The sequence below is a fragment of the Parasteatoda tepidariorum genome, chromosome X2 (assembly GCF_043381705.1).
Source record: "Parasteatoda tepidariorum isolate YZ-2023 chromosome X2, CAS_Ptep_4.0, whole genome shotgun sequence".
In the NCBI taxonomy this organism is placed as follows: Eukaryota; Metazoa; Arthropoda; class Arachnida; order Araneae; family Theridiidae; genus Parasteatoda; species Parasteatoda tepidariorum.
In genome coordinates, this window is record NC_092215.1 from 1,671,754 (window position 1) to 1,692,188 (window position 20,435).

At 26.1% G+C, this 20,435-nt stretch overlaps 2 long non-coding RNA genes across 3 annotated transcripts in view; one reads left to right on the top strand and one right to left on the bottom strand.

The window, feature by feature from the left end:
* The window catches only part of LOC107444121 (uncharacterized), a 245,138-nt gene that overhangs the window by 207,799 nt on the left and 16,904 nt on the right, over positions 1-20,435 (top strand). The gene's annotated exons all lie outside the window — the stretch shown is intronic.
* Positions 10,517-20,435, bottom strand: part of LOC139424846 (uncharacterized) — a 95,760-nt gene continuing 85,841 nt past the window's right edge. Inside the window, exon 3 of the long non-coding RNA XR_011638398.1 lies at positions 10,517-11,745. This is a non-coding gene — a long non-coding RNA (uncharacterized lncRNA). The remainder of the gene's footprint in view (positions 11,746-20,435) is intronic.

The window sequence follows — 20,435 nt, forward strand, 5'->3', positions numbered from 1 at the left end:
ACATACACCATTATTTTTTTCAAAAAGAGAAAACTTTTGTTACAAACGTGGAATGGTTAATGTCATATTATATCTATATTTCTATAAAGTGTTCTATAATGACCATTTTTGACATATATTTTTAGATTTCTTATTAAAGAAATTATTAGATTAAATTATTATATTATCTTATTATTATATATTTATGTTTCTATAAGGTGATCTATAATGACCATCCTTAACATTTATTTTTAGATTTCTTATTAAAGAAATTATTAGACTAGATTATTATATAACATTATCTTATTTGATTAAACAGAAAGTATTCACATTAGGGGTCGAAAACTAATATTTACGCAAGAAAATAGAAATGTGATCAAAATTTAATAGATCACAACTAAGGTAAGCAGACTGAAAACATCAACACTTGTTGCCGGAGGACACAGTGAAGTTTTGAAAGACAAATATTATAAATATCTAATTTATGAGGCAATGAATCTGGCTTACATATTCTGCATATCACCTTCTTCGATTCGATATAATTCAGTAGCATTAATCGTACTTTTTAAAAATATATACATTTTTAATCTTGAGATAGTTTCAAAACAAACGTTATTTCTCTTGCAATCTATTACTACCTAGATTTATTTCCTGACTCTTGAAATAAAATAAACTATATAATCTATGAGCCATATCATTCATAAAATGATATTAACATGTATAGTTTTTATGTACAAAAGTTGCGTATCCTGTTATTCCTTTCCCAATTTTGCTTTCTCAATTTTTATTCCAAGAGATTAACAAATCGCTTCCTCAGCCAAAGTTTATACAAGAAGCTCTCTTTTTATATTTTCCTAAGCTCAAATTTCTGCAAGCATAATTTCAAAGATATTAAGTTTTCTTACGTCAAAGGTGATCGATTAAAATTTTCTGTGAAAGTCGCATTTGCAGTTATTGAGTAGTCTGAAAAATGTCCAGCACTTTAGAAGTTACCAAAGTTTTAATGTCCTAGCCAACGATTTTTTCATCATTTGCCGCATTTTATGTAGCAAGCTTTAAATTTGAAAGCTTGAGTAAAGCAACATATGTTACATAAGCTAATGGCATTTCTGAAGACGAGGAGCTTACAAATAAAAAGAAAGACATAGAGTAGCGGCAGATGTCTTAGGTTTTCTTTTTAAGGTGAAAAGTATAAAACGAAAAATTTTTCTACCAGAAACAAATCCACTTTACACATTTCATCCATAATTAAAAACAAACAAATTTTGTCGAATATTTATTCAAGCTGAAGTCTTCTTAAAATATATATTATTTGTTTCCTGCCTCATCTAAAGGCGTTAATGGGTTTTTTTCTACCGATTTTTCGACATTTATAATGAACAGTTTTCTAATCTTTGTGGTTTATTAATTAATTAAGCATACAGTTAAAGTATAAAGAGTGGTTTGAGAGAAAAATTAATGAAATTACTGGTGGTATTTGCTTTTATGACTATTCAATTTTATGTAGGACATTTAAAAAGGTATAAACAAATCTAATAAGTTATTTCACAGAGAATAAAATTTTGTTAAAATTTCCATACTGCATGTGCATGATAATGACATTTCTGGTTAAAAAGTATCTATAGAATTTAGACTAATAAAATCAAAATAAACGGTATTGAATCCATTCTTTTGGTAAATTTTTCCGTTCATTAGGAATTTATAACATCATATGTCTTGATCATAAGCACAATTTAGTAAAATTAATAAAACGCTAAAGGCTTCACAGAAACAAATTCACAATTACACTTTATGTAAATTTAAATTTAATTGTGTCATAAAACAAAAACTTCATGGAAATTGTTGATTATTATTTAGGATTATCTAACAATAAACTTTCTTGGACGCAAAATTTATTAATAAATTCACGAAAAATGCAAATATATAAAGTATTTCTATAACAATAATCTGGGGCAAACATACGTTTACGGAGAAAAGAAGCTAGGTAAAATTAATGTTCGGTAGAGTAAAGATATTGCTGGTAATATATATAGATATATAGATATAATTCTGGTCAATAAAAACAAAATGTCATATAGTTTAAACTATTCATAAAGCAAATTTTTCTGTTTATAGGCTAAAGGTTTACTGAAAATTCATGTTTTCAAAATTATAATTCCTATTACCCCAAATTTAGAGAAAATACGAAACTAAAAAGAAAATTAAACCGAATAAATATTTTTTAAGCCCTGCGCTATAGGTATCATGATAAAATTACTTAATTTAACTACATTTATCAAATTTTATCACATACTAGTAAATTATATTTCTGTGATATTTTTACCAAAATCATCACCAAAGCTCTTCGGTGAAAATTATTCAGCTTTTTTGAGTTCCCATAGAGTCAGAAACAAGGTAAATTTCACCATAGTTTTGCCCATATTTATTTCTCTGTGTAGTTATTCTGTCCTTATTATACTGATATTTACTGCCATTATTTAGCGATAATTTGTTTAGAAACTAAAAAATTTCGGTTATGAAAAAACAAATTTGTAAGTATTTTTATGTGGTGAAGGAACTTTAAATGATAGACAAATTTATTTTTAACTAGAAACGCTTGCCGTCACCTTCATATAATTACAATTTTTTTGTTTATTTCCCTTCAACAGACATGCACCCAATTTTTTATCCTCAGTATCATTACGATTTTAAGATAAGAAATTTCCATAACTACAAAAGAAAAAACAAAATTGACTTCTTTTCAGTTTTCTCAAAAATGTTTAAAAACCAAAAAACATAATTTAATTAACCTTTATTTAGATACATTTTGTTACGTTGTAAGTGAGTATATAATTCATATGCCCTGAGAAAAAAAAGCATTTTCAGAACTACGAGAATATGATTAAATAAAACCATATTTCTGGCTGTATGGAAGCAACAAAAAGCTCAGTAATTTTTACCGAAGCACTTTAGTAATGATTTTAATGAAATTAACCATAAAATATAGTTTTATAAAATGTAATTAAATTTAGGAAATGTGGAAAAATTTTTTAACTTGTCATGTTTTAATTTTGTCATGGCGTAAAAACCATTTACTCTGTTTCTTTCCTAATTTGTATTTTTTACTAAATGTTCAATAATGAGAACTATAATTTTGAGAGATAATGAGAACTATAATAACAGAATAACCGGTAAACCGTTGCAATATAAAAGGAAAAATTATCAAATGAATGGTTTACAAATACTATATATCTTTATATAGTATTTACCATACAGTATGATAATTTTACCAGACTATTTTTTTACGTGGGCAATTTAGTTTACTAAATTAAGCTAAAGTTTTCATTTTACTTATATTTTACCTAAAAGCATTAATAGATTACGTTGCTATGTACAAATGGAGTCATAGATTATGTTGCTATATAGAAATACATTAAAAGATTATATTACTAGCTCTAAGCTTTGTTTTTTTTTTAAATTCAGATTTGTCTTTTATCAAATACCCTTTATATAAACGCCCCTTAGCAATTCCTTTTGTTAATTTGAACAGAAATATATTGTTTTTACTCAATTATGCAACATTAAGTGTATAGAGTTTGTTTTTTTGTTGAAACGAGCAATTTTGTTATTTTTTAATTAAGTGTATTTTTTAATTATGTCTACTTTACATTGAAGTAGTTGAAGGGAAGCAAAAAATTTATTATTTTTCGTACTTTAAGTATAATTGCTTAAGTATGTACTGATATGGTCATTAAATAAATATTTCCATTTTGTTATAATTTGAATTATTTTTCTATTTGATTAATTTTAAANTTTTTTGTTGAAACGAGCAAAAAATTTATTATTTTTCGTACTTTAAGTATAATTGCTTAAGTATGTACTGATATGGTCATTAAATAAATATTTCCATTTTGTTATAATTTGAATTATTTTTCTATTTGATTAATTTTAAATAAGAAAGTTGCAAGAGAAAATAATAACAAAAATTTCGGCAGAAAGTAAAAAAATATATTTTCTTAAATGAAAAATGGATAATCGAAAGTCGAAATAGCAAGATACTTTTCTTTAGCTGTTTGCGTTATTGAAGAAAATAATGATAATAATTAATGAAGATTCTTAAAGAAATCAAAAATATATCAATTTAAGATCAATGCCCATTCATAACAACATAAATAATAACTCATTATAATATTTACTAAATAATTTTAACAGAAAAAACTGTTCAAAAATTAGAAAAAAAGTACATTTCTGCTAATTTTAAACAGGTAGCACAAATACAAAGAGAATATATGCAATTATTATTATTATTATTTTTAATTTCTATTCTAGATTGATTTTTTTTTTTTTTTTTTTTTTTTTTTTTTTTTTTTTTTTTNTTTTTTTTTTTTTGCATTTATTCAGTTCAAAATTAGAAAGTTATGTTGGGATATAATAAGTAAAGCATCCGTAAAAAGTAGTTTAAAATTTTATGCAATCGAAAAATGTATAAACAGAAATAGGCAAAGTAGGATGTGTTTATTTTAGTGCTTTGTATTATTGTTATTAATAATAAGGCAGAAATCTGAAAAGTAAGCAATTTTCTTCTGTTTTTTAAATAAAGAAATTGTTCAGTTTGAAATTAGAAAATTATGTTGGGAAATAATAAGTGAAATTTCGGTGAAATTAGTTAAAAATTTTGAGCAGATGAAAAGTGCATAAGAAGATGTGGATATTAAAAGATGCGTTTATTTTGGTACTTGGTATTATTGTTATTAATAACAATGCAGAAACCGAAAAAGCAACAATTTAAAATAAATAAATACGTCCATAACAGCTTCCATAAATCTTTTTTTATAGTCTCGCAAAAAAATGATCAAACATTTTTTAAAAAAAAGTGTATTTCCTGCAAGACAACCAGACATTTTTTGAATAAATAAAACTGATTTAATAACATATAATTATGTAATTACCGGCTCTGAGATTTATGAACAAAACATAACTCGGTAGCAATCATTGTATTCAAAAAATCAAAGACAAAGCACAATGCTTAGACTACTAAATAGTTTATACCATACACATTTCTCTCGTGAATGTGTAGAACTGCATCAACAACTCCATTTATTGCTTCTTATAATTCATAATATAACTGTGATCGATATCAAAAATGCAATCGGTAGATGTAGTAGACTGATCAAACTGTTATAGGGAAATAAAATTATTAGGTTATCTTTTTCTGAGTGGGTTGTGATAGACACAAAGGCACTCCTATAAAGATCTTTCTCTATACTTTTTTTATTTTATTTTTCATAATATTTTTTCTCATATTATTACAACCAGACTCTGCAATTAACCTCAGCAACCTCCACAGTTTGAAGAAAAGTTCTAAAAGCAGTACTGTTTGTTTTTCTTCGAGTTCCATTGTGCATTTGGAACACGTTCTGGCGGGAAAATCAAGCATGGATTTCATGCTATAAATGCGTAGTTAGTCTATAGTTGGGAAAAAAAGGGGGCATTACTTTCCCCCTAGTGAGTTGTTGCGGCATCAGATTAAAATTTCAGTAATCTAGTTTCATCGTGCTTAAGTTTAACCAACGTCAAATATCTATCTAAAAACTCCGGCAATTTATTTTTCTTTCAGCATTAAGTTGAATATAAAATACAAATATTTTATTATATATATCCATGTACAGAGAAAACAAGGAAACAAATAAAAAGGAAAAACATGTTTTTTCGAAAAAGAGAAGGAAAAAAAAACGAAGATTACCAATTTCTTTTAAAATTTCCTTTAAAAATTTTTTAAAAAAAAGCCAGAAAACAAAATGACAGTAAGATATTCGTCGTCAGCTTATGCGATTATATCAACAAATTAGAGCGCGTTCCAGTAATGTGTCATTATAGCCAAAGCAAAATACAATACAATAGTGAAGACCAAAAATTGTGTAACACCAAAAATAGTAGTAGTAAAATAATAGAACACCAAAAAAATTGATACGAAATTAATCATACGGAATTATGCCATTTAGCAAATATGCCAATTGAAAGTTTGTAACTGTGTGAGAAGTTGAGCAATATTCCTGAACAACTTCTCTTAATAATTTAGGCCGCAAAATATTGGAAAGCGTGATAATTGTTAATACTAGTCTCGCTACTTTACCATTCGTTTCAGGCCTATGAGCTGCAGATACAAGCTGTTTAATTTTATGATGATTAAGAAATTTATTTTTTGAAATGAGAAGATGTGAGAGCTGCATTTCTTTCACTTATGAGACTTGTAGGTGTTTGATTTTGAAAAACTTGATAAAGATAAAGATAAGTAGTGTGAGTTTTATATTATATATAAGTTTAAAATGAAGATAAAACAAGGGAAAATTACAGACATATATATATATATACGAAAGGAAGATTACTTAAAATAATACTCTTATATTTAAAGACTAATTCGCATTGTTTTCATGAGAAATGAGGCATTGTTAATCTAATACGAATTACTTACTTAATTTGTCCTCTATTAGTTTGTTTTATCTGTCATTTAATTAATTTAAAACTGAACTTCAGAGAAAATCTAGAAAAATCTGATAAAGGCAGCTATCATATTTCTCTATGTTATAAAGAAAGATTACTATACAACAAGAATACAGAAATATTACTCATAATCAATGTTTAAAGACTAATCGGATCTGCGTTCTTGAGTAATGAAGCAGTGTTAATATGAATTACTTACTTAATTGGTCTACTAGCTTATTTTATCTGTCATTAAATTGATCATAAGTTAAACTTGAGCGAAAATTTAGAAAGATTAATAGATTTTTTTTATTTTTCTATTCCATAAAGAGATTACTAAACAACAACAAATATTACTAAAATAAATGCTTAAAGACTGTTGATAAGTAATGAGGCAGTGTATATACAAGTCAACACATTCATCTCCAGCTGTGAAACAAATACTGATATCCCTTTCATTTGAAATAAAGGAAATGATTAGCTGATAAGACATGCATATAAATAAGTTCATTCTCAGTCAAATCACGTGACAACAGCCGAATCCGACGACGGCAGATTGCGTCTGTCATGGCTATTATTTTTCCTGTCTGTCTACTGCCGCCAGTTTTGTTATTTTTATGCTAATTTGACAAATCAACGTCTTAAGAATATCTAAAATATCGGTTACGTTTTAAAAAGGAATATATTATTAGGTTAAATGTTTAACATGTTATGAATGGTACTTAACGAAATTGAATAAAAATTTTAGGAAAATAATTAACTAATTGATGAAAGAATTATGTGAAAGATAATTTTCGGACTCTATTTATGAGAAATATATCCCCATAACTATAATTTTTAACTGTAATAAATATGACGCTGTATGAATATCGCGGTGTTTTAACGTCTTTGATTAAAAACTTGATTGATATGTCATTTACATTATTTACATATATTATTACATAATTTTTTTGAGCTGCAAAATTTTTTTATCTGATTGACATTTTAAAATCAAAACGATCTCCAAAATGTTCTATGTTAATGATAATTTATTTCCACGAAATCAACAGAAAAACTACGAAAAGAGACAATAACAGGAAATCATATGATTTATTTAAAAATATTGAAAAATCTAAAAAACCCAGAAATGCAATTAAAAAATACCAAAAATGCTACCGTAATTTTTTAAAAAACTATTATATGGTATTTCAATAAAAAATATTGTCAAAATTATGTTTGAAAATCATTACTGAATGTAAGCAAGTTACTGTCTTTAAAACACTTACACTACACAAAATTTTGGTGTATAGTTGCCACAATTTTTGGTGTTGAAGCAAGCTGACATATTTTACAGTGTAAACAAAAAAATTTATATGTAGTCACATTTTTTATCCACTTTTTCGTTGCTATAATTTTATTTATTCATTAATTCTTGTTTGTTCATTTACTAACAAATCATCACATATCTTCATGCGCATTAGAATCAATTCCCTTCTTCATTTCAAAAACACTTCATTTATAAAACAAGTCTATTTTTAGTAATATATTCGCCCTAATTCTTTCAAAGAATTGCTCTTTTGTAAATTTTATATAATGTTTTTCACGAAAACTACAGTTCTGAACTTAAAAAATGTATTTCAGCATTAAAAAGGGTGGCCACTATACAGAAATATTTTTTACAGTATATCACTTTTTTCGGAACATAAACAGGAACAATTTTTGAATTATATTACAAAAACAAAACCGTGGAAATAAAATTACAAACACTACGTTAGCAAGAAACTTCTTGAAACGAAAAACTATTGATGAAATTTAGAAAAAAATAAGGAATAAAATTTGAGAAAATAAACGAAAAAATTACAAATTTGCATATTACTAATAAATTCTTTTAGTGAAAGAATATACTTAACGCATCATTCCGCAAGTATTTTAGGATATTGGAAACATAATCCTGACTTGATTTCGTTCTTCTAAATAAATTTTCGTTATATATATGTTAATCTAAAACTATATTTCTACATCCAGTTTTACTAAAATACAAGATAGATAACGCAAATAAATCTTCTCCAACTCAAAGAATCAACTATACAAAAGTTGAACATTTTCAACAATAATTTAATTATAAGAGGATAGGAATCTATATAAAGCTGAGTAAAAAAGAAGGTTTCATAAAAGGACATATTCTTCGAATGCCGCTCAGCCAAAGAAAAGAAAAATGGACCTTTTCTTTCTGAATAACAAGGAAGACTCGAGAAAAGAGCATATAATAATCGCTAGAAAAAAAAAGAAGAAAAAAAGAGTTTTGTTTGAAGCAAAACTTTCTTCCCAAGATGCCTTTGCATGTAGAACCTATAGGATCTCCAATGCTCATCCCTATAGCCTGAACTTTTCTGCTACAGATATCCATAAATCATAAGCACTACTGTATAAGCTACGGATGCCGAAAACACCATTTATCATTATGGTAGAAGGGTAGGGCTGAAAAGAAAAATGGGAAAAAATATTCATCTATATGTCTACTATATTCTTTCCTTTATCGCCTCTATGGAAACTTTCTCTTTCATGGAAGTAATATGTTTTATATCACTTTTATTTGAAAATTTAAGTTGAATTTTATAATTAATTTTTTTAATAAATAATTGAGAAACAATGACAATTCGCATTTTTATTATTTTTTTATTTTTGAAAAAAATTATAAGGTTGAAAAGTTTTCTCGTTTTCAAACGACTTTTGTGAGATATGAGTGTATTGCTTCTCCTCTAGCTTAAACTGAAAAAGAAAAGGTATGGTCAAAACTACCACAATAGGACTGTGTTTCTGACCACTATTTTTTATCGAAGTGATTCAGTAATGATTTTGGCAAAATTAACAAAAACTATGATTTTATAATATGTGATAAATTTTGGTAATTTTATCATGATATCTTAGAGGACGGGGAAGAAAAAGCATTTATTAAATTTACTTTTCAGTTTTGCATTTTTTACTGAATGTGTGGTAGCAAGAAATATAAGTTTAAAAACCGGAATTCCCGGTTACCATATGAACAGAAAAAATACCTACTGAATGGTTTAAATACTGTATATTTCGGCCTTATTAACCAGAATTATGTTTGTTTGTCTTTTTTTAATCAGAAGTGTCATTACCATACACTGCAGTAGTTTTATCATATTTTTTTTCCCCCTGTAGCAACACATCTGCTTTTTCCTAGATAATGCATAGAGAGCTTTTATATATATATATATCTAATNTAATCAGAAGTGTCATTACCATACACTGCAGTAGTTTTATCATATTTTTTTTTCTCCCTGTAGCAACACATCTGCTTTTTCCTAGATAATACATAGAGAGCTTTTATATATATATATATATATAAAGAGAAGAGAGAGAGATTTTATATTTCTTGGTAGTTAGGCTTGTATAGTGCATTAAAACAAGGAAAAATTTACCATACATTTTCTTTTCAAGATTAATGAGAAGAAGAAAATTTAAAAAGAGAAAATACTAATCATATTATTTTCTCAATAAGTCCTTCAAAATTCAAAATAAAATTACTATACAAGCATAATATAAATACAAGCATTGCATTTAATTTTTTTTAAAGCATGCATATTTTTCTTCAATTTTGACTTAAAAGAGTGATTACAAGTTTTTCTCTTTAGCAAATTTTTGCCTTCATCTGTCAACATCAATGAATAAAATTTTAAATTCTAAAACAACCCTAAAGTGAAATTTTAATACAAATTTAAAGATAATCTGAAAAAGTAGGGAATATTTCTTAACTTCCATTTTCACCTGCTCGTCTGCTTACACAGATGTAATAAAAATATGTATTTATTCCTAAATCGACATAGTAGTAAAGAAAACATTCAAAAATACTGAATGACATTTATTTTGTTGGAGTAGTAAGTAATTAAATAGGACTAACATCCTCAAAAATGTCAATTCAAAACCCAATATTACACGGAAGTAGATAAAACTGCTTCTAATATGAATTGATAAAATTCATTGTCTTCTTTATGTAAGAAAATATATGCAACTTAAATATTTTTTTGAGATAATTCTTAATTATGATAATTCTTACTTATAATTCTTTAATAAATTTATTTTATTTTTTTAAAAAAAATATGTATATCCATAACCATAGCTACATATTAATGATGTATGCAAGATTAGAGTTAGTTTTTTAGTGTTAAATATTTCTACGTAAAACATAATGACTGTTATGTTACGAAGGAATGTAAACATTTCTTGCTAACACAAAACCTTCATTATTTATTATTTTTGCACCCCTTGTTAATAAACAAATTAATAAAATAAGCACCAAATAAATTTTTCTACTTTAAGAATTATTTATTCATTGAAGAAGGAAAAAAAAAACGCTTTTTAAACTATTTTATTACTTTGAAGGCATACTTAGCCAGAGCTACTTTCCTGACAAAATAAGAATTACGTTTATTAAAAGGAACATTAAGTGATAAACCGAAAAAAGAAATTTCCTCCACTTCCTTGTATTCTATTTTTCTTCATATGGATTCAAAAACTTTATTTTCTAAATCTAGCTGTGTTTATGGAGACATGTTTAATTAGAAACAATCATCAACAGGAAGATCGTTCTTAAAGTCATCTGAGCATTTGGTGATAAACCTATAAATGAATTTTAAAAAAAATTCCACTTCATTACATTCTATAGTAAGTATACAATCATTGTTTTATGAATCAAACTCTGTTTATGGAGACCTGCTTAACTAGAGACGATTTTCAAAGAACACAAAATTTTCGTTCTTTAAGTCATTTGAACATTAAGTAATGAACCCATACATGAAATATGAAATTTTTCTCACTTAATCATATTCTGCAGTATCATTTTTTTCCAAATCAAGATTTGTTTTAGATAGACAAATTTTACTACTGGTAGCTTTCTTGAGATAATTCAAATTTTGCTCATGATAAATTTCGAACCTTAGTTACGATCCATTAAGGAATTATTATCAAAAGCCCCTCTAATTTTGGTTATGCTCAAAGTTATGAGTGCTCAAAGTTAAACTCATAGTTATGAGTAACTCCAGTGCAATTCAATAAATGAACATTTTAACATCTAATTTAAGCATAGTTTGTTCAAATATGCAGAGATGCCATATTTATATCATTTTTGCAAAAAATAAAATATCTAATTAATTTTCACCAGATAATATTTTTACCGAAGATAAGCAGTAAGAAAAACAATAAAAGCAAAGCCTAGTAAAAGTAATCTACACCCACCTGTTGAAACTTCAAATAAATAAACTTTCTTTCCTTGATAAATATTTAAGTATCCAAAAAAATGGTAATCTGTAATAAAAAGGACCTAATTTCAGTCTTAGGGGAAGTGATGCTTAAAATTAATTATATTTAAAATTTATACTAAATAAAATTATAATTTCTTTGAATATTTCAATTTTGATTTTGATAAGAAATAGCATTTTTTCTTTTATTCACTTTAAAATAAAGTTTTCTGAATAATTAGCAGGTTTTGAAAATGCTTTTTAAATGTATTCGTTAAAAATTGACATTTATATTAAGTTGTGAAATTTTTAAGCTAATTAATATAATTAAGCTAATGATATTCAAACAAAAAATAGTTAAATATATTAGCATACGAAAATAAGCTAGAATTTAAAAATTTAAATTAATAAACATACCTACTCATATATTTAAGATAAGTTCTGTTTCATTCTTTGCTATTAAATCGAATATATTCCATTTATTATCCATGTTTTTTTCTATAATATATTATTACAAATGATACCCACAAAATATACTAAACAGTTGAATCTGCTGTTTGAGCAACTAACTCAGTTGTTGCAAATTAATTTAAGTTTTAAAAAAGAATAATACTTTTAATAAATTGCATCTAAACATCTGATGAAAGCTTTTCAAAATTGAAATATTCAAATAAAATAAGAGATTTAAATAATTATGTAACTCAAGATCTTCAGAAGGATTGGACGTTTTAGAAACAACAATAAAAAAAAATGTAATTGTAAATAAAATATTTTACACTGTTTGAAATTTTGGCGACAGCTAAAATCTGTTCGCGATCAAATTTTGGCGACAAGTATAAATTTTTTCTCGATAGCAACCCCTGAGGAAATCGCTAACTTCAGCATAAGAGACATCCATCATAAAAGGAGCTTTCTACAAGTCTGTGTCGATTTCAGAAGCTATGCATAGAGGCCAAACACGAAAAAATAGGATTACATATTTTATTTCGCTGAGTTTTACTTCTATTTAAAAGTTTTTTTTAAAAAAAAATATTTATAAAGTGTTTTATAAATGAAGTTATAAATTTAAAGTAATATAACTTAAAAATAATAAAAATATGTTGTGAATTATAAAAATATTTTATAAATAAATATGCTCAATCACTTTTTTAAGATAAAGCAAGTAAATAATGCAATTCCAATTACAAAATTCAAATTACAAAACTTGAATTCTATTTACAGCTCCCTTCAAATTCCCCTTTGCCTTATAAATAAAAACAGAAATCGAACTATAAAAATTTTGAATATTCACTTTCTGATTTTACATTAAGACCTTGTCAATCTACAAGGTTAACTTCTAAAAAGATATATAAACATTTCCATTCACCTTTAAATATCTAAAGAAAATTTGTACTTGTTGCTTAGTTCCAATAATAAAACACATTCTAAAAACTCTTAATCTGACTTTAGTATATTAACTGAGCAAGGTTCGCTTTAGAAAAGATATTAAACATTATTTGATGGTGTACTACCAATGTAATTAAATTATATTGTTAAGGAAAATTAACTACATAAATTAATTCATTAAGAATATTTGCACAATTGAAAAATATATAAAATTTTAATCAACTACAGTTAATTATATTTTTATGAAACGGAATGCTTCCACCATTTAGCGAAGTTGAAAGCCCATATAAATAGAATTCTTATTTTCTGTGTATAAATTGCATAATTGTACCATTAAGAAAACTTAAATAAATAAAACTAATTGATGTCCTAGTTTAAGAAATGGATTTATTAAAAAAAATTTAACTTAATGGATTAAGGTAATATTACAACTTTAATTGTTTTAACTATGATTATTGCTGTTTTTTACCCTATTAATCAAGAACAAACCTGGTTTATGCTGGCGTGGCATTAATGGTGTCTGTGAGCAAAGTGTTACTTTAAGATAACATACCAATAAATACTATTTTATGCTCAACTATTACTTTATAATACCCGTTCGAGTGATATTTTTCAATCTTGAGTATTACGTTAATAAAAAACTAGCAAAACAGAGAGAATTTTCAAATAAGCCAGAAATTTATTACCACTCTATTAGTAAAACTGTGATATCTTAAATAAATAGATGTCTACCATATTATTAGGATAAGACGGTTAGTTTTAAATTATTTACAAAACAACTAGTGAAACAATGACTCTCCGGAAATTTTATTTTAATAAAAACAAATTCAAACAAACAATGGAATTAAAAAAATAATAATAATTTGAAAAAAACTTAAGTCGGATAGACTTTGAAGTATCAGTATTGTCTTCGCAGGCGTTCATTTTTTCCCCTTCCTTTTTTGAGTGGGGAAGGGATAAATTAAAATGTTGATATACAAAAAAACCTCTATTTTCTAAAAGTCTGCAAAAAGATAAATTTTTTTATTAATACTGATATTTCTTAAATGTTTATTTTAGCTGCATCAATGATGATTCTTGATAATTTCCTTTATTTGCTTGAAATATTAGAATGACTTTCAGATATTTCTAATTATTGAGGAAAACGTGTACCCTCAATGTAACCCACGAATATGTTCCACTATAAGCCAAAATAACCCCAATAAAAAATAGCCTGTAATCTGAAATGTGGAAACGTACCCTTCTAGAAGAAAAACAGAAAGTTACGATTCTTTCAATCCTAAATGCTCAAAATCAGGGATAAATAAGAAGCCAGAAAAGTATTTACGAAAAATGTCTCTTTTGTTTCCACTTCATGACAACCAACGCCATCTAGCGGCACCCTACCCTTACAAATGCCTCGAAAACGCTCTTTTGACATCCGATCGTTGAAAAGTCTATCACGGCTCTCACTTTAGGTGAACCAGAAAGGAATATTTATAAAACCCAAACACGTTCATCCTCTGGGAGTCCTATTCACTTTCGTTTTTATGTGTAATCTTTCCTTAAATTTACTCAATCAAATAAATTAAAAATTATGTTAACACTTACTTTAAAATATTATTTATTTTTCTATTAACTACAGATACAGGGAAATAATTATAATAGGGATTCATTTATTGCGCATGGATCGAAACTGAATAAGTATTTCATTTAGTTTAAATTATTTCAGTTAAAAAGTGAAATATCATCAGGATTCCTTCATTATACATCGTCCGAAATTTCAATGAGAATTTCGTTCAATCGAATTGATTACTAATTAAAATATATATGTTTTAATTCATCTATTCATCCATCATTCAAAATTCAAAACAGAATGAACATTTCATTTAATTCGAATTCTTTTAAGTAAAAAAATATATATTAGAATATATTACAGGATTGATTCATTATGCATAGTTCGAAACTGAGTGAGCATTTCCTTTAGAATTATTTAACATAAATATTTACTAAGGATTTATCAATTCAATACAGCTGTGTTTAACTTATTTAAGATTGAATAAAATGAAAACTAATCAATAAAATACATAATTTATGTATTTTGTATTTGTAATTTATTGCCACGATTTTAACCAATCACAAGTTTTTTTATACTGAAAAGGTAATTATAGTGCATGTTAAAAATCCTCAAATGTGAATAACATCTAAAGAATACCATATTTTAAACCCGTTCTCAACATGTAATAAAATATTAATTTTTAGTTCGATTTTAAAAGTATTAAGTCATTGATTCTAACATTTAAAATTTGTTTCTAAAATTTGAGTCGAGGCTTAGAAACAAAAAGAAAATATTTTTTGCAAAAAAATAAATTCTTGATTTAAGTTTAAGAAATAATTCTATTGAAGATCATTCATGAAGTTTTTAAAATGAATATTAAATGATAATATTTAAGAGCAAATATTAAAATTTGAAGATAAATTTTAAATTAATGATTAAGTATGTATTATAAATTTTAAAAAAATGCTTGTTTTAACTATTTAAATAATGAAAATTCGTAAGTTATAATATTATTTGCTACAAAAATTAAAAATCGTTATAATCATAAATGTTTGTTCAAATTATTACTTTTTTACCTAAGCTTTCTTTTCTTGGTTATTCTCAACGAAGTTAACTTAAATAACATGAAAATAATATTTATTTTATTGATAACTTCTTAAAGAGTATCTTTTTCCTAATGTTTCTACAGAAATGATTTCAATTTCTCATTGAAATTGGTACAGCATCATTTCTGATTTTAGTTCTTTTTTACTATGGCATATTTCAGTTATTCAGTTCATTATTCATTCACTATTAATTTCAGTTTCGTAACAGGATAATTTTTCATATAGTATTCATTGAGCTTCACAAAACATAGTTTTTCTAATATCTTTTGAACAGAATAATAATCTTTTGAACAGAAAATCATCTCAAATAAATCATATTCAATAATTCCATTTTTATCATGCCAATTTTCATCCACATTTCTTGATTTTCAATTTTCATAATTTCTTCCATTCTCACTCCTTGATTTTTGTAAATTCTTCAGTTTCGGTATTTTCCATAAAATCTTCCAGTTAAATAATCGTGTTTTTTCGCTTAATCTTCGTTTGATCCCAGTATCTGTATCTTTCTTTTGTATCTCGTGCCCCACACGAACCTCTCTAGAACCGAATTTGTTATGCTTTTTGCCACAAATTCGGATCTACAGGGTAGATGTAGAGCACAAAAACTGTAGAAGCATGAACTGTAGAAACATGAACTGTAGAAATACGAATAATATAACAAGGGTCCTTTTCTATTTATGTTGGTCATAATAAGGTCGTCTTTTACAATATTCAAAACAGTCTATTTTTCAATCTTTAAGTTCTTTTTATACTTTACCAATGTTCAGATCCTCCTATGTGATATTTTTCATTGTTCAGATTGCTCTCTCTCAAGTTCAATATTGCCCTGATAGGCTGGTTGGAATTTTCAGTGTTCAGGTTAATCTTTTGGTTGTTTTCCCTGTTAAAGTAGGTCTCTTTTGTGTTTTGAACTCCTGGATTTTTTTTCTAACACATTATTTTCTGGTGAAAAGAAAGCTTAGTGTTTTATTTATTTTAATTTATAATTAATTTGGGTAAAAATTACACTTTTAATTCATAAAATATTTTTTTTATCAATTATATCAACAGGATAAAAGTTCTACAATTTAATAGGGCATGAAATTTTAAAAACGTTTTTGTTAATTTCATACTTCTTTTAATTAGGCTTATTGCAGTTTTATCATATAGCTAGTTGCATTTCGAGAAAATGAATAGCAATCTGAATTTTAATAATAAATTTTAAAACTTATTTAAAAGTAATAACATAGCCTGTTTATTTATATTAGTTTGCATTTTTAAGTTCAATTAATAAGAATTTTACATACACATTTTTCATTAATGTAAGCTTGAATAAGCAGCAATCAGTCTAAGTGAATGTTTATAAGAAAAGTCTAATGGCTATTTAAAAAAGTTTATGTAAACTAACTTCAATTTTATATCAATATGAGAAAACATGTTTCGATTGTTTTGTTTTTCTTTGTTTTGTTTTTCTGTTTTTTCAAATAAATAATTTTGAATTAATTTTCTTAGCATTTTAGGGAATTATGCTATATTTTGATCAAGACTGTTAATAGCTATACTTACTTTAAGCAATTTAATATGAATTTTCTATTTACTCTTTTTCGCATTCATTAAAACGAAATGCCATATCAATTACACATTTTTGTTTCTATTTAGCATCTACTATGCTTGATTTTCATTTAATTTTAACCAGAAATGTTGGCAAATATTTTTAGTTTGCTTTACCGTTGATAATCATTTCAATGATTTATTTCTGCAATGTAGAACAATTACTAAATATATATTTCTATAAAATTTAACTTTCTGATGATACCTTATTTAGACATTAAAATAAATATTTCGAATTGTCGAAATACTAAGAATAAAAAATTCAAAGTACGGCATTTGAATTGTACATAAACTTAAGTTAAAAATAAAACATAATACTTAGGTTATAATTTTGATGTCATGCAAATTGCTGATGTTAATTTATTAATTTTGTAACGAAAGTTATTATTATTTAAATATCTTGTACGAATGATTTTATATTATTATAAATCTAAAGAAAATGCCCATCCATCCAAAGTTTTCTAAAAATGCTTCGCTTAGATCACATTCTGATCGTCTTAACATTTTTATTCCAATAATGTTTTTGCCCCGCGTGTGTTTTTTCTTTTCATAATTTTCCCCATACCGCCTAAGGCTAACCTATTTCCTTCCCATCAACCCTTGAACCTACCGACATTGACGTGAAGTAAAATTGAAGGGATTATCTAAAAATTGCACATTCCATTAAACCATCATCAACTTTTTATTTCTAACATTACTTTCAAAACTATTGTAAAAAGCATATACAATAAGAATAAATGCAATTAATGTTGGTAATAAAATTTGCATTAGCTCCACCAAAAGCGAAACGTAATACAAAGTACAGGCATAATTCATTAATAAAGGCTAAATAGACCCGCGTTTTCATTAATAAAAGAAATATTTTTGCAAATAATATTAACGAATAAATTACATTTCATAATAAATTGAAACCAGGAAAAAATTGTAAAATAGACTTCATCAAAATCCAAAGCAAAAAGATGTGCTCAGTAAAAAAATAATTAACCAAAATAAAGACATTTTCAATATGCAATTTGAAAAATAAATGAAGGATAGTAGGTTATTCTTGATAAAATTACTATTTATTAATATTTTTTCTATACTAATTTACTGCATTAAACTATTCTGTTGAATGTATTAAAAGTAAGATAAAATGAATATTACAATCTGCAGTAAGACAATTTCGTCTTATAATTGAAGTACGTAGCTATTTTGCACAGAGCATAAAAATTCTGAAGACTTGTGTAAAAAGAATAGTAATTTATAATTTTCTCCTAAATTAATATATCCTATTTCCCACTAGTAGAATTTTTTTTTATATAGTTCTGATTGAATCTGGTTGAAATCTGAGATAAACATAATAAGGAATATTAATTCCAATTTACTTTTAAATTTCTAACGAAATCTTGAATTTTATAAAATGTAGATACGGTGATGGTAAACCTGATGAAGTGATAGTTTCTCAGAATGGTCTTTCATTTTACGTATAATAAAAAAGTAGTTTATTTCATTTTTTTGCGTCAAAAGTATAGTCCGAAATAATTATTTTACAAAGATTTTTTTTCCGAATTTATTTATAAATCTATGTTTACAAAACATTGACAAATATATAATATTTTTGACACTTATCATGCATGGCATACGGAACAATACCATGGAATCACACATGGTTTTGTCTACAATTCGAACAGTATGTGTTTAATATACCACCAAACCATAATATCCAATCGAACTAAAAATTGCTTGTGGAAATTTAACCTTCATAAAGAAGTTAAATCTTTACTAAAGCATTCGTTAAATCATTGTTGAGTAGTTATGCGAACATTTAGCAATTTTAGTTACCAAAAAGGGCAAGAGTGAGTTTGTCTCGTTTTACCAATGAAACTAACAGTTATCTTAAAAGAAATGTCATTATTTTGAAAAGTAAACATATTTTAAAAACTATCTACAAAAATTGCAGAAAAAAAATTTTTTTCTCCCCAAAACAATCCAAAAACTAAGTCAATGCTACAATTCAAACTCAATGCTTTTCGGGGGGGGGGAATGGGGTGGAAGAACAATCCTAAAACTAAATTAGTGCTACAGTTTAAACTTAATATTTTTCTAAACACCTCAAAAGAGCGATAATGACAGAAGCAATGATAACTCCAGTAATCGCTTTTGCTACACTTTTCTACGGATCTTAAGATAATCCCTCCTAAACTGGAAAATAATCCCCGTTAAGTGCAGGACCTATAGCATAGCGGTCATGAATCATCTATGACGGCTCGGCCCCGCCATCTTGGTTCAGAATTGTTCTCATTCGTGTGTTGGGATGGAGGCTTGTTGTTTGTGTGTCAGGTAAAAGCGGCCCAGACCACAGAAGATTTCGATGACAGTTTATATCATGGAACACCCGTACGCCGACATTCCAAACCAAATTACATGTCTCTTATTTCTTTTTCAGATTATCACTGATGGCAGTTGATAAATCTTTCTCGTTTTTATATATTTTTTATTCTCGGTGGCAGTTTGGATTGTGTAATGATGTGATATTAAGATTAATTCTTTTCGAAATGCTTCTCAAGATATGTTTCCTCTTGTTCTAGGAAAAAAAAAAAAGCGTTTTGAATATTCCTAGTGTGATTTAAGTTTTCGCAGAAATGAATCAATAAGTTCGTGAAATTACAATAAAAAAATAATAGACTTAAGTTTTCTTAGCTGAACGTTTATGAAGACTTTATCATTCAAGAAGAGAATCTCATTTTTAACAATATTATTAACAACAAAAAACATTAATCGGTCAAAATTGCATTTCTAAGCACAGACGTTTTTTTTTTAAATTTATGACAAATTTATTTACTTTCATACCACCAGTGGCTGCTTAAAGTATGAAATGGAATGTCAGGTTATATTATCTCTTATCTAGTGTGATCTAAGTTTTTGCAGAGATTTATCACTAATTTCTTGAACTTGTTATAAAAAAAAAAAAGTTTTTTTAGCAGAATATTTTGAAAGCTTTATCATTAAAGAAAAAATTTTGAACAATATTATTAAATGAAAATAAAAAAATATTAATCCAACAACAAAACTGCATCTCTAAGTATAGACATTTTTGATAAATTTAGAACATATAAATTTATGACAAATTTATTTACTTCATGCTCCAGTGACAGATTG